The following is a 13,438-nucleotide window of genomic DNA, read 5'->3' as shown; positions in this document are numbered from 1 at the left end:
GCACAGCTTTTTTTTTTGCTACGATTTGGTGGTCATAGGCGTGCCTGTGTGTAGTGGTACCACTCCTGTCCACTGCTTTTTTGTGGAAGACCTTCAATACCTCGATGTATTCTATTGGATTTGCGTTTTGGTCTCGCTCGACCGATTGTAACCCCAGTAGCTTGTCCAGTATTGCACCCATATCTTTTCTCTGAATCCTGATTCTGTTTCCACCAGGGGTCAGGTTGAGTCGATATTCCGAGAGATGTTGGACAGTCTTGGTGTGATCTGTGTTCCATTCCTCAGTTTCAAGTTCCAGGATGTTGTGATCGCTCAAGTCTGTGTGGATCACTCTCAACGTTTTTAGTTTCCCCATCAATGGCTCTGTTACAAATATATAGTCCAATGTACTACCTTGGTTTGCCCGTTTCCATGTAGTAGCAGCGGGTAGGTCTCCCTTTAGGCTTCCGTTTACCATTAAAATGTTTCTACCTGCTAATTCTTTGTCGAGGTCAACTCCTCTTGATGTATTGTTTGTGGAGTACTCAATTTTTCTCCCCTTTTTGTCAAAACATTCCATGTTAAAGTCTCCACAGAGGAGGACCTCCAGGTTTGGACGCGATATCCTGGCGTCATCGATCGCTTTGAGCAGGGTTTCCTTGAAGTTGTCCTGTTGGCTTTCAGTGGGTCTCCAGTAGATGTTACAAACTAGCAGGTTCCATTTCACCAGGTCAGACCCTGCCTTGGAATTTGTTTGGACTGTGGTTAGCTGTATCCAAGGGTTGTGATTTATGGACGTGATCACCCTCAGACCGGATGTACCTTTGATGCCCAGCAGGAGGCCCGAGCTAGGCCTACCTTTAAGGCCCTTTATGGCCGGGTTCAGGAACATTTCATATCCGTCTAGGAGGGGTAGGTCGCACAGCCACGTTTCTTGTAGGCAAAATAGGTCGTATTTTGTTAGGTCTCAGGCTTGTTTGCCAATCAGATGGGTGAACCCCCTTGTGTTCCAACTCATAATTGTTTTTCCTTTAACCAAGGTGTTTCGTGGAGCACAGGAGGGAACCGGCTGGCATTATGATTTTGCTGCTAGGAACCCCGCCAACCACCTCCAGTCGTCCGGGCTGCTTATAGAGTTCTCCTCGAGTGTGTTTGGGGGGCTGCACGTTGGACCCCTCGGACGTCGGCCTGTGTTTCGTCCTGGGCCCTTTTCACCAAGTGCGATAGGCAACCGTATTCCAGTTCTGGTTTGTACTTTTGAGATCCTTCGTAGGCGTGGTCCCTGTCCTTAATGCCTTCAGAAGAAGTACGCTTGCCATCCTCCAACTCCTTAAGCGAGAACCCAAAAAGATTGAGTTTGGGGCCTCACTTGAGGAGTGCAGATCTTGTATTCCATTTCCCCATATGAAGGATCAACTATCGTGGCGCTGCTCATTGTGAAATTCAATCAGATCAATGTCCTTTGATTTCAAGTTGTCGGGTGACTCAATTGAATGTACAAGGCGCATAACGTTGTTTTGATTCATGGTGAGGTTGTCTTCGTAACCAAGAGTTCTCTCCAGAAGTAATCTGTAAGGGCCCTTGCCGCCCTTTACATCCGGTCCTTTGTCTTCGTTTTTTTTTTTTGGGCCCCGATCTTGAGCCCGTGTCAGTATTTTCGCCACTGTTCTTCGTGAGTTCTTTACGCACTCATTTTGGGGTTTGGAGTTTGTTTCTTTTCTTACGTTCTTTGTTTCCAGTAGGATCCTCTTGCTCTCAAGGGTCTTGAAAGCCATGACTCCAGAAGTGTCCTTGGTCTCGCCCTCCTGCACTGGGGCACGAGCCTGGCTGACCCTAGGAATGTGGACTCTGGATTTCCACAAGAAGTTCCTAGCTGAGTCAGTTCCCTTTACATCTAGTTTTATTGCCTGGAGGATGGGAGATTCAGCTAGGACGTTTCCAACTTCTTTGGACCTTTTGTTGGCGCCGTCCATCTTTTGAGCTGTGTCATTGGGTTCTGATAATGCCAACAGTACCTCTTTCTCTGGACTAGGATCGGGGGCCGTACATGCAGGGCCCACCTCTTCGATCCAAGAATCATTTAAGTCCGAGTAAACTGATAGATCCATCAGAGAGCTGTTCACGCTATCGTTCTGTCTCTCATTGTCTGAGAGGTAGTCGATCTCTTCGATGGGGACCTTTGATTGTTTAGTGAAGGCCCCAGCGGATTTCCTTAAGGTTCTGTCCTAGATTAAAGGTTGGTCAGGTAAGACCAAATTTCTGGGTAGTGTAAGCCTGGTTGTAGCTTTAGGCTGAACTGGTGCTTTTCGTAAGATAGATGAAGCAGAGCCTGGCTGTTTTGTCGACCCAGAAGTCGCTTTTCCGTAATTTCTGTCACCTTTTTTGTTGAGTTCTAATTTTTCACTGGCCATCAGATTTACTCCTCTGTTTGGTTTTGTGAACAGATCGTATAATTTAACTCTGTCCTTAGGTTGGGTCGATCCAGTTGGCACGATGGTCGCTGGAGGTAGAGGGTCCACCAACATTGGGGTAGTTGAACTTGAATCTTTGTAAGAAGTGTTGCCCCTCGTCTCTGTAATAGGTTCAGTGCCCGTGGATTTGTCCTGATGTGATGGCAAGTTTAAGGTTTCCTCAGATCCTTTCTCAAATGACAGTGTAGTCTGCTTTGAGTTCTTTGCTGGACTCACCACGCCCACCTGGGCGCCACCCTCTCCTTCTAGAAGAAGACTCAACCTCTCTGATCTCCTGATTTCTCTGTCCTTGATTATTGGCTCAATAATACTCTTTAGGATTTCTGCGGTCTGATCAGCACTTTTGTCCAGGTTTGACTGGATCGCAGTGACGAATCCTTCTACGAAGATCATTTTAGAGTATAACATAGCAATAGTAGTCGTGTGATCCCGTAACTGTTCATTTTGTGACTCGATTAATTTCATATATGGGGCCATAACAAGCGCAAATGCTGTGATCATTTCTGTGTCAATCTTTGGATCGTTTTTGGCAGGTTCCCACGTCTGAGTGGTGGCCAAGATCGTTAAGAGATCTTCATCAGTCGGTGAAGGTTGTCTTCTAAATCGCTTACTAGGAAACGGGGCCTGCTGCGGAGGAGGTCCTTTATGAGTCCTCAAGGGGTGGCCTCTGTGTCGGTTTTTGTCTTGGGGTAAGGTGACTCTCCCATCTGGGGGTGCTTGGTCCCCATTTAAGCACTGTGCTGGGGGCGCGTGCCTCCAGTGGTCCACTGATCGTGGGATGTCTTGAATGGCTGGATCAGTTTGAAATGAGATTCCTGAAGGTTTCCAGCCTCGATTGAACCTTTGGTTTTGGAACTTGGTGAGATTTGCCCTGTTTTCTGTTCCAAAGACATAAGGAGCGCCATCATGGGCATTACTGGGCTTTTGTTGAACACTGGAGTTGTCGTTTCCCACAGGTTGTTCCTTTTGAGGACTGTCGCTAGTTTTTTGAGGCGCCTGGCTAGGTACCTTGGATGACAGCTCTTTTGCCATTGTGTCCTTGTCGGAGCTCGTAGTGTCGCCACCCACCACTCCAGAGTGGAATGTATTATTTGAGGGTTTTGGAGGTAACTTCAATTCTAGACGATGAGTGTCGGCTTGTTTTGTCGGGCTAGTCTCTTCGACGCCCTCCTCCGTTGTTTCTATTTCAGATTGCAAGGTGTTAACATGCGACTTAGTTGTGCCAGTGATTTCCACTTCGGGATAAAGTTCCCGGACCAGCCTGTCCTTTTTTCCCTGTGGGTCAGAACTGTCTTCCATTGTGAGTGTTGAAAATGTCCTTTTGCTGGTGTTTGGGGGGGGGGGAGTGCCTAGATTGCCCAAGGGAGTAGTTAGCTCCCCCACTAGGTCTTTTTGGCCTGTGACCTGATGATCAGTAAACAGTCTAGAGTGCCCGAAGCAGCCCACCACAAGATTTACTGGTTAAGTGTGAGCCGTAAACAGTGTAATTAGTAGTGAGGTTTACCTTCCAGCCTTCGGACCTCACTGCCGTGGACTGTTGTTACTGCAGCTCCTCGTGTGATCTGACAGGAGTTCTCCTTTACACCAAGGCACAAGTGGTGGGTATATTTTTGTAAGAGATCACAGAGGGTAGACCTCCACACTCTCCCGACTGAGTGTAGCACCACCAGCGCCAAACAGCCGCAAAACAGTTGGCGCCCTTTGCACCTGTCGGGCTTAGCGCCGCAAGGGTAGTGGCCTCGGCGTTTTGTTCACCCAAGGAAGTCACGTGCAGGGTCACGTGACCAGCCCAGCTCCGCCTCCTCCAGGAAGCGTGTACTCCCGACAAGAGCCCTCCAATGGCTCGCAATGTCGGCGTTTGAAAGGTGCTGCTGTCGCTTTCCTTCCCAAAGTTACTGCCACATATATTAGTGGATATTACATGTTATTACCATTACTTGCTGGCCCCTGGGTACATGTTTTACACTTTTCAGTGGGGTTCAAGACATAATCCAATGCAGAGGAGAGGGAAAATAGCTGGATAGACACAAAGCAGTTAAAATGGTATTCACGGGAATATAACTTCAATTAATGCGCTAATTGCTAGGTTAATTAAGCAAGGGGTGTTGCAGAGAAACCAATATAATGAGACGTTTCCCTAAAGTCTTGCATACTTTACAAAAATACAAAAACAGGCCTTGCTTTCAAATTGCGCTTACCCAACAAAACGTGTTGAATTGCACACCGTTCTCCTATGATATTTACACGGATGCAATACAATATGTAGTTTTGCATCAGTGTGTGAATAAACGATGGTAAAATTCTTCTGACTAGAAACAACTGAAAGCAAAATCTAAAAGATTGCTCAACAAAATATATAGGGCCTGATTCATGGAACGTTTTCCTATGGGATTGCGCCATTATAAAACACTTCCATGAATCAGGCTCATAGTCTTTAAAGCAATGTCTGGTTGTCTGGTTGAGCTACTGAGCCTCAATGCCTCTGCAAGTCTCAAGAGCATCACTCTGTGCTCATGCAAATGTGCAATTCCACCGTGCAACACTGAGTTCAATGCCAACTAGTCCCAATGACCTGTGAGTGGCTGGCTTGCTGAGGGATTGTTTTAAAACGTGTTGCTAGCACCACTGAGCGCTGAGACGGTGTGCTATAGTATCTGCAATAGGTTTTACCTGCATATAATGCTGCCTTCTTTTCTTGCTTTAAGTGAGAATAGTATGCATATCTGAAACAGGCGTAGTCCGTTAATATCAACACGAAAGTGACTCACGCTGTCCACACGTCGAGGGTAATAAATAAATGAGTTGGACCAGACTTTAATAAACAGGTATCACTGTGGTTAAGTGGCGGTCTATTTCACGAATGCATATTGTGAAGAAGCCTGGCCAAAAGTGATATAAGGCAGCGACTTCCCTGGTGTACGAAGAGATGCTGATCTTTTCAGTTTTTGAAGATACTTCACCTTAATGTATTCACAGAGCTTATATATGGCATAGGGCAGACTTACCCTTGGAAAAAGTCATTTACATTAGTGTAAAATACTTGCAATTTGTTTACTTTAAAAAAGCTAATTTGTGTGTATACATTCCAGCATGAATTCCAAGACCACCTGCATAAGAAGGACCACCATGCAATGTGCAACAGTGAACGCCAGCAACAGCTACCAGGAACTACTTATGGCTACCTGGCCAAAAAATGCTGAACAAACAACACCAATGTGAATGTACCTTTGTGCATTTGGGTCAATCTAAAATTAAACATTAGGATAAATCTGTACACCATTTAAAGCATAATCAGTCATAAATAATGGACGAAATGATATGTTTGCATCTTATGTGGAAGTTACTGTAAAGAGGCACCCATTTGCAGACATACCCCTGAATTATATAAAAAGCAATTCATCATTGCAGGAAACAAAGAAGTTTATTAAAAACAAAACTCCCCCACCAGCTGGGGAGACACAGATTCGGAAACAGCCTGACACTTGGGCTGACTGAAAGAGTCCTCGGTTCCACCTTTACAAAAAGAAACCTTTATAGACATGAACAATAATTTAGACATGTCAAGTATACTGGTTGGTTAAGTCCTTGCAACCACAGTTTTGGCTTGAACACACACCGCCCATTTTCTAGCATCATCCTTTCAAAAAACCCTCCCTCTGATTGACATCATTATGTGCTGACCGGCAAAAATTAGCTTTGGAGAAATACTGGTTCTCACCAGATATGTTTTGCCTGGAGAAAGAAATGATACACGTCCAGTACCAAGGTCAGTTTATAGTAAACCATTTTCTCACCTCACTTCCGATTGGCTCACCTGTTTTCCCCATCTGTTCCCTGCTTTGTGCCAAGTTTTAGATTTTAAAAAAACCTTTGCGAGGGCACTGCTGAGATCTATATTCCCTGCTATTTAATTCTTATTTGATATTATATTCTAATGCCACAGTCGGCACCTGTCTTTTTGAGTGAAATTCCCCCTCCCAAAATGTCATTCTCTACCTTGTACTCAAAGCTTGAGGTTCAGTATTAAATGATCTAATGTGCTAAGCAAGCATTTCTAGTGTGCCTGTGTTTTGTGAATTCGGCCTTGTTAAGCTTTTCTGATGCCTGCAAGTGCTGGCTGGTTCTGGACCATTATGCGGTGTGCATTTTGGATGAGATGGCTGCTCTGTATTGTTGTGTTTATATGCTAGCAAACTGCAAGCATATATTCTTTGGGTTACACTTCAGCGTGGGCATCACTTATGTTATGTTTCTTTCTTCTACAAGTGTGATTGCACAGATGTTCTTCATGTATAAATGCACATTTGACCTAATGTCTGTGCATCTTCATGGTGAGTGAATATGTGCTTCATGGCTTATGGATGCATGTATGTTGGTCATTCTCACCATCTTTAGCTCCTACCGTGTTTATCATTACTGACCCGGCTTAGAGTATGGTTGATATTGTTCTATGTGCTACAAATAATGATGCCAATTGGACTCTTGCAAACACCATAGCTCTCAAATCACCCGCTTTTGGAGAGTGTCACCCGCCTTGCAAAGGGCTGACTCACCCGCCAAGCCTCCTGCACGCCCATTCATTCCAATGGGCGTCTCACCCGCCAAAAACAAAATCGGGTGATTTCACCCGCCATTGCGAGACAAATGGTTGAGAGCTATGCAAACACTCATCGATCCTCTCCAGTGCAATTTAGGTTTTTTTGCACAATGACCCATCTAGTCGTATTGTCTGGTATTTGAGATTAGAGAGCCGAAGGTAAGACTGGTTTGAGCCCTTAGCGCATGCCGTGTGCCCATAATGCTTAAAGAAACATGTCGTCTTATTTGTTTCACTGCACATGTTTCACTTGGACTCAGACCCCTTTCTGGGAGGGTTGGCTGCCTCGTTTAATTGGGTCTCTCTCTCTCGCAGTGGCGTCCCTAAAACAGGCCTTTTAGAGCTGCTCCGGCTGTTGAGGATCTCTCCCCGGAGAGCCATAACGCTGTTCTGAAGTCTGCCGCCCAGGCATTTAGCAGAAGCGTTTTCGGATCACATTTTCTACTATTACTGTCTGCCGCGGCCCATTTCCATGATGTGTTAATTGTCCAGCGTCTTTCGCATTTGCTGCTGTGTCTTGCGTCCCCATCGCGTAACATTATCTTCCAAGACACCTGTCGTTTTCCTACAGTAGTCAGTCACACTTGCTATCTCGTTTCTGAATATTCAAAAGGTCTAATCAGTGTTGCAAGCTGCTGATCCCCACCGTAATAGATTTTTTTGTGCATACATTTTTTTTAAGTGATATAAAAATGAAAGCTCGACGTGTGTTAGCTTTGAACTGCTTGCCCTCATTAACTTAATAAGTATTTTTAGTTTCCTCTCAGCGGGAGAGGGAGTTCTTTGTGTTTCGCTCGGGGCCTCTTTCTTTGTTTGATTTGTGAAGATGGAAGAACGCTTAGTGAGTGTATGCATCTGCCCAGAAGACTGTGTGAAGGCTGGCGGTCAGAGGCCAGAACCCTGTACAGACAGGCTCAGGGTTAACCCTTCTGAGGCCACTACGATTGGCAATAGCAGAGTTTGTAATTTGTAGCACAAAGAAGGCGCAAGGCAGGTCTAAGCTACTTGTTGTTTTTCTGCTTGAGAGATGAGAATGGACAGACTGCCCGTCCTGGAGCCAATCGGGTGTTTCCCTCATTGGGAGGGCTCTGTTGGGACTTTCGCGAGCTGGCTCAATTATAGTTCAGTTCAGAATAATATTCCATTAACACGTACAGTGAAACATTTGCACACATACCTTGCATAAAATGACTTAATGAAACTCTTTGCCATCTGCCTAAAGGTCTTTGTCTCGGGAGGATACTTTAGGGGCAACGCGCTCGCCTTGGCAGCAAGACAACACAGAGCAACACAGGTTCGATCTCTGTGTCCACGCTTAGAAACCTCTGGGTATTAAGCGCGTTATAAATAACCTATCATACAAACAGCTTTGACAAACTCCACGCCATGTTGCAAAAAAAGAGGTACATTATAATCATGGACATAGTGTCTGAACAAACCCTCATGTTGTTTCTAATAAAATGCACCCAAATCCATTTGTTATGTCTTCCCGCAAGTGTAATTCTGTTTTTACAAATCAATAAAACTTGCAGAATGCCTTCATCTCAGTGTGACCTGCAAGACATGTTTTATTAGTGTCCATCCAAGGCCTACCAGGCTTCAGGGGCAGCACCTTTAGCCCGGTCATCCGCAGGATCCACCTGCGCTCCAGGGCCTTAATATGATTTATAACGTTATTGGGTTCTGCACCTTTGTGCTTTACGTTTTTAATGCGTCTCCAAGTTACACTAAACTCTATTTCTATCGCCCTGCTTTTAAGCATTTCCTTGCACTGACCCTTTGACACACTAGTAAGCACTGCAATGTTTCGAAGCCCCCACCTGTTTAGTAACGCTATTCCCTCTCTGTACGAAAGATACCAGTTTGAAACCTGGGAAGCTGCCACGTCTTTAAGCGCACAGCCTGTCACCTTCCGCAGAAACATCTTCTGGGAAAACTCCCAGAACAGTAGAGGCGGCAGCTTTTGGTGCCAGGGGAGGGGGGCGGCCAATGGGGTGTAAGCGGGAGGCTGGGGGGTGCAATAAGCACCAGGGGAGGACCAGGGGGACAGCTGCCCTCCCCTCTTCCTGCCCTCCCCTCTCCCCCCCCCATGGCTCTGCCACTGTTCCAGACAGCTGCTATTGGCAGACCCCAAAAGATCACTGTTGTGAAGCACTGAAGCCTGTGTATTGCTATCTAAAACCTTGCAACACAGATCGAGCCTAGAGCCCCCATATAATGGGTAGAATCGTTAATGTCCCCATACCGTGAAGAAACACGCTTGGCCATGCTTTTAATGTGCTGGATCAAGCCGCCACTGCTTGAGAAAACTAGCCCTAAATACAACTATTTGTATTCTACAATTGGCTGACTACCTCTAATTATTTGTTGCTAATAGCCCATTTCAACTGTGGTTCCCTTTTGTTAAACAGCATAATCTGTGTCTTATCAGGGTTTCATTTCAGCGGTGATTGTTCAAATATTTGTCGTATACCCAAGGCTTTGTTGTAGGCCGCCTGGAGTAAGGTCCATGAACCACATCACTGCGTATAGCAAAACACTACATTTTGATCCATTTAGTGAAGGGGTGTACGCCTGGCTGGCGACCTATGCGGGAGGAAATCTGAGAAGAGCATAAATAGTAACTGTGCTAACAGACACACCTGCTTAACCCAGGGGTGGACTGGCCTATAGGGAACTCTGGAGATTTCCCGGTGGGCCTCTGCACCCTGGGCCTCTTTTGTGTAGTATTTCCAAATGTTCTCATAGGAAAAGCACTGGGCTTGCTGAACATGTGCCATATGGGGCCCCTTTGAACATTATCTCCAGGGCCTCTTTTAGTTCCCAGTCCACTCCTGGCTTAACCACCCTGTTACTAGCAAAATCGGCCGTATTTTCACAATAGTTTGTACATTTGGACTGCCGCTAATGTGTCTGCCTAAAGCACTTCAATTATCTGTAAAAGGCCTTCCCGAACTTCTATTCTGTATATCTTTTGCCACAGGGACTTACGATTGACAGATTTGAACGCCATAGCTAAATCTAAGAAGGAATTATAGTGTCTTGTGCTTTCCTTGCCTCTTGGTCCTTTTTTCCTGCCGAGTGATTAGATGCCCAGTTGTTTCCTAAAAGGGAGGACAATGCCTCTGAATGATTTACATTGGATTATCTCGTGGCTGTGCATGCCAAGACACAATGGTGGCTGGTGAGTTTTTGGATTGGAGGGGTATAAACATTTCATATGAAGATGTAGGAGGGACCGAGAGAAGTGAGGGAGTCTGAATTTGCCAAACGGATTCATCGAGGTGGGGGTTTCCTCCCCATGAGAAGATTTTTTAAAATATTTGGTTATGGCCCATTTGACAGCATGATGTCTGTGAACAATTGTCCAAGGAAGCCACACAATTTACAATCGGTTTTGTAAGGTACCACATATAAAAAATTCAATAAATGGTCACATAAAAACATCATCATGCGGGCTTAATGCCAGTAAAACATGCCGTAAACGAAAATGCCCATACTGGCTGCAACAATGTAGGCCAGTATTTATTGTAAGAACATTAGTCATGTTGTCTTTGTCCATAATGCTGTTAAAACATGACATGCAACTGTAAGAAAATGTCCCTGCTGGCTTCCCCAATGTAGCCCTACCACAGGGTTGTCCAATTCCAGGCCATGAGGGCCAGTACACGTTGGGCTTTCAGCAAACTTAAGTATCAGTCTGTCCCAGCATCTATTAAAGAATCATGCCGCCCAGCATGACTCTTTAATAGGTGCTGGGCCAGACCATTACTTAAGTTTATATGATACTGAGCTGGTATCAAGAACAGGTATCAGCCAAACAACAAAACAGAGCCTCCTGTTGTTCTGCATTTGTGGGGGGTTGGCTATAATGCTGTCAGAATGTTGGGGAGGGAGGTGTGGGGTGGGCGGGTGCATCGAAAAACCTTGCACAGGGTGCTGGCAGACCTGGGGCCAGCACTGCCCCCACCCCGTGACACTCGCAATACCTCAAGCAGGGGACGCACATGAATGTGGGGTGAAATAGGCCTGAACGCCACAAATGAAGGCTGGAGTCAGTATGAGGGCTCCCTAAAATGAAAGGCCTGTTGTGAATTGACATGGAAATAAGGCCTTGCCATTTCAAAATGAAAAGGAGTGAATTTAGGTGTCAAAACTTGGAGATGCCTAAACATTTTCATTGCCCTACCGAAGGGAAAGTCACGAGAAAACAATTGCAAAAAGTCTGAGAAAGCTGAAGCTATATTGTCAGAAATGGCAGCATCCAGCACATAAATAAAAATGCCAGGATTGTGTGCAAGCCTGCTCAGCAGAATGGAGCTGTTTACTGTGACAGAAATAATTGTGTGCAAAAATTATTTTTTTCTTTTATATTAAAAACATGCTCAGAAATATGTGTGCAAAAATATAATAAAGAAACTGTAAATTTTGTCCATCATGAGCCCATCACGAGAAGACAAAATAATTTGCAGAATCTACATGGAGATTTTGAATTTTGGCAGAGTGAAAGCCATTCACGGCCGGAATTGACAAAGGACATTTCAATTATGTCTTAAAGGGATACTTTGAACTTTCACATGTATAGCTAAAGTCTTTAAATATACATTATGTTGCCCTTCAGTAATCACTGTTTTGCAGGTAACCACTGTGCAAGGGTGAAAGTGTGCAATTCTAAGAGTTGATTTAAATGTAAAATGGTTGCAGCCGAGCCAGGCCAGAATCCTGGTTTAATTTCTTTGCTGTGAATCCCCAAGAGTGAAACTAGATTCCAAGCTCTGTTGTCAGGGGGACGAGTTGAGGAATTCTCCTGCTCCGCAAGTTTTATGACTAAAACCACTTAGGCCATCATAAAAACTGGCCATCAGCCCTTGAAGCTCTGGGCTAATCTAAACAAAAGCCTCCCCCTTGACATCAGAGCCAAAACCAGATCACTTCCTAGGGTGGGGGTCAGAGTCCGGAGTAGTTTCACACCCATTGCACAGAATGAGAGATATGTTGTTTAGGGGATACCTTGAGAAATATTCATGTTCAGGTTTCTGAAAAGCTGGCAGCGACCCGCTTCTGATGAGCCAAAAAAATGATTTTTGTGACACCAAGACACCACACGTTATGAGGGAAAATGTGGTTGTGATCTCTGTATAACTGTGAGAACCATGGAAATTAGAACAAATAAGTAAAATGTTATCCATATTATGCCCACTGAGTGCCACATTTTTCATTAATATAGTTTGGGAGAAAATGAGAAAATACTGTAGCTTCACACCAATAGGTTGCACAGACATCAAACAAGGTTTATGTGATTCCCTGAAAAATGTAGTATTAAGAAATGCTGACATATGTGTCATAATATGATGAGAAAGGGCATTTGTCATACAGTGAAATTTCCATGTGCAAAAACCAGACCCAGCCCATTGTCTAAATTAGATGGTGGATGGGGTATCCTCCCTTGGTTTCCCAAAACACACCCACATTCTTTGGACCTATTGGCCCACCGATGGGAGGGTACCCTTGAACATGGCCCTATCAATTTTAGAACTGTGACAAATCAGTGATGTCACTTGCCTTATAAATAGGTCACTCTGTTTCTGCCTCAAATCAGGACTCTCCCTACTAGATCTCGAGGTGTGCAGCTGACCACATTTGGAACCATAATTGCAGAGTTGGGCCTACATCTTGGAGTGAAGGCAGAAGCCAACTGGAGCTGGAGACTTGGGACAGAGAGAATCATTTACTGACCCCGGCTGTCCCAGCAGTGAGGCCCTGGTGCTCCCTTGATGTCCATCCAGCCCTCTCCTGTAAGTATTTACATCCGCAGAAATAGATTAAATAAGCCCTATATTCTTCAGCATTGCCATAGAGATTCCCCCGTGGAAACCCCCCCTATCTTCTTTGTTTGTGTATTTCAGTAATGTTCCCATGGACAGATATTTCACTTGTCCGTGCATTGTGGTAATTGTTCCCAGTGAAAATCCTTTGTGTTTGTGTAATTCAGTCATTTTCCCATGGAAAGATATTTCACTTATCCATGCGTTGTGGTAATTTTTCCCAGTGAAAATCCTTGGTTTGTGTAATTCAGTCATTTTCCCATTGAAAAATATTTCACTTGTTTGTGCATTGTAGTAATTGTTTCCATTGAAAATCCGTTGTTTGACCCTGCATTTCTGTCGTTTCACTTGAAGAATATTCAGTTGCTTGTGTAGAACCCTTGTATATTCTGTTTCAGTAAATCAATTAATTCCCACATTATTTCACGGGATCGAAAGAGTTAGAATTCGAAACTAACTCTCTCTTCCCATTGTCTTGTGAGTCATTATAAGTTTAAAGTGTTTCCCCAAAGAATCAAATCCATTGTGAGATAAACACACATGTTTCCATGTGTTTAAAAGGTGTT

General features: G+C 44.7%; 1 protein-coding gene across 7 annotated transcripts in view; it reads left to right on the top strand.

The window, feature by feature from the left end:
* FYN (FYN proto-oncogene, Src family tyrosine kinase) overlaps nt 1-13,438 on the top strand; it is a 776,649-nt gene that overhangs the window by 207,369 nt on the left and 555,842 nt on the right. For 2 of the 7 annotated variants that reach the window (XM_069607780.1, XM_069607782.1), the window contains exon 3: nt 12,647-12,842. The exons of the other annotated variants lie outside the window; for them this stretch is intronic. The gene's annotated coding sequence lies outside the window, so the exon portion shown is untranslated. The remainder of the gene's footprint in view (nt 1-12,646; nt 12,843-13,438) is intronic. 7 annotated transcript variants of the gene reach the window in all.

The sequence above is a fragment of the Ambystoma mexicanum genome, chromosome 4q, assembly GCF_040938575.1.
Source record: "Ambystoma mexicanum isolate Mex_15411 chromosome 4q, UKY_AmexF1_1, whole genome shotgun sequence".
Lineage (NCBI taxonomy): Eukaryota > Metazoa > Chordata > Amphibia > Caudata > Ambystomatidae > Ambystoma > Ambystoma mexicanum.
Note: the sequence above shows the minus strand (reverse complement) of the source record. Positions and strands in the feature narration are given on the sequence as shown.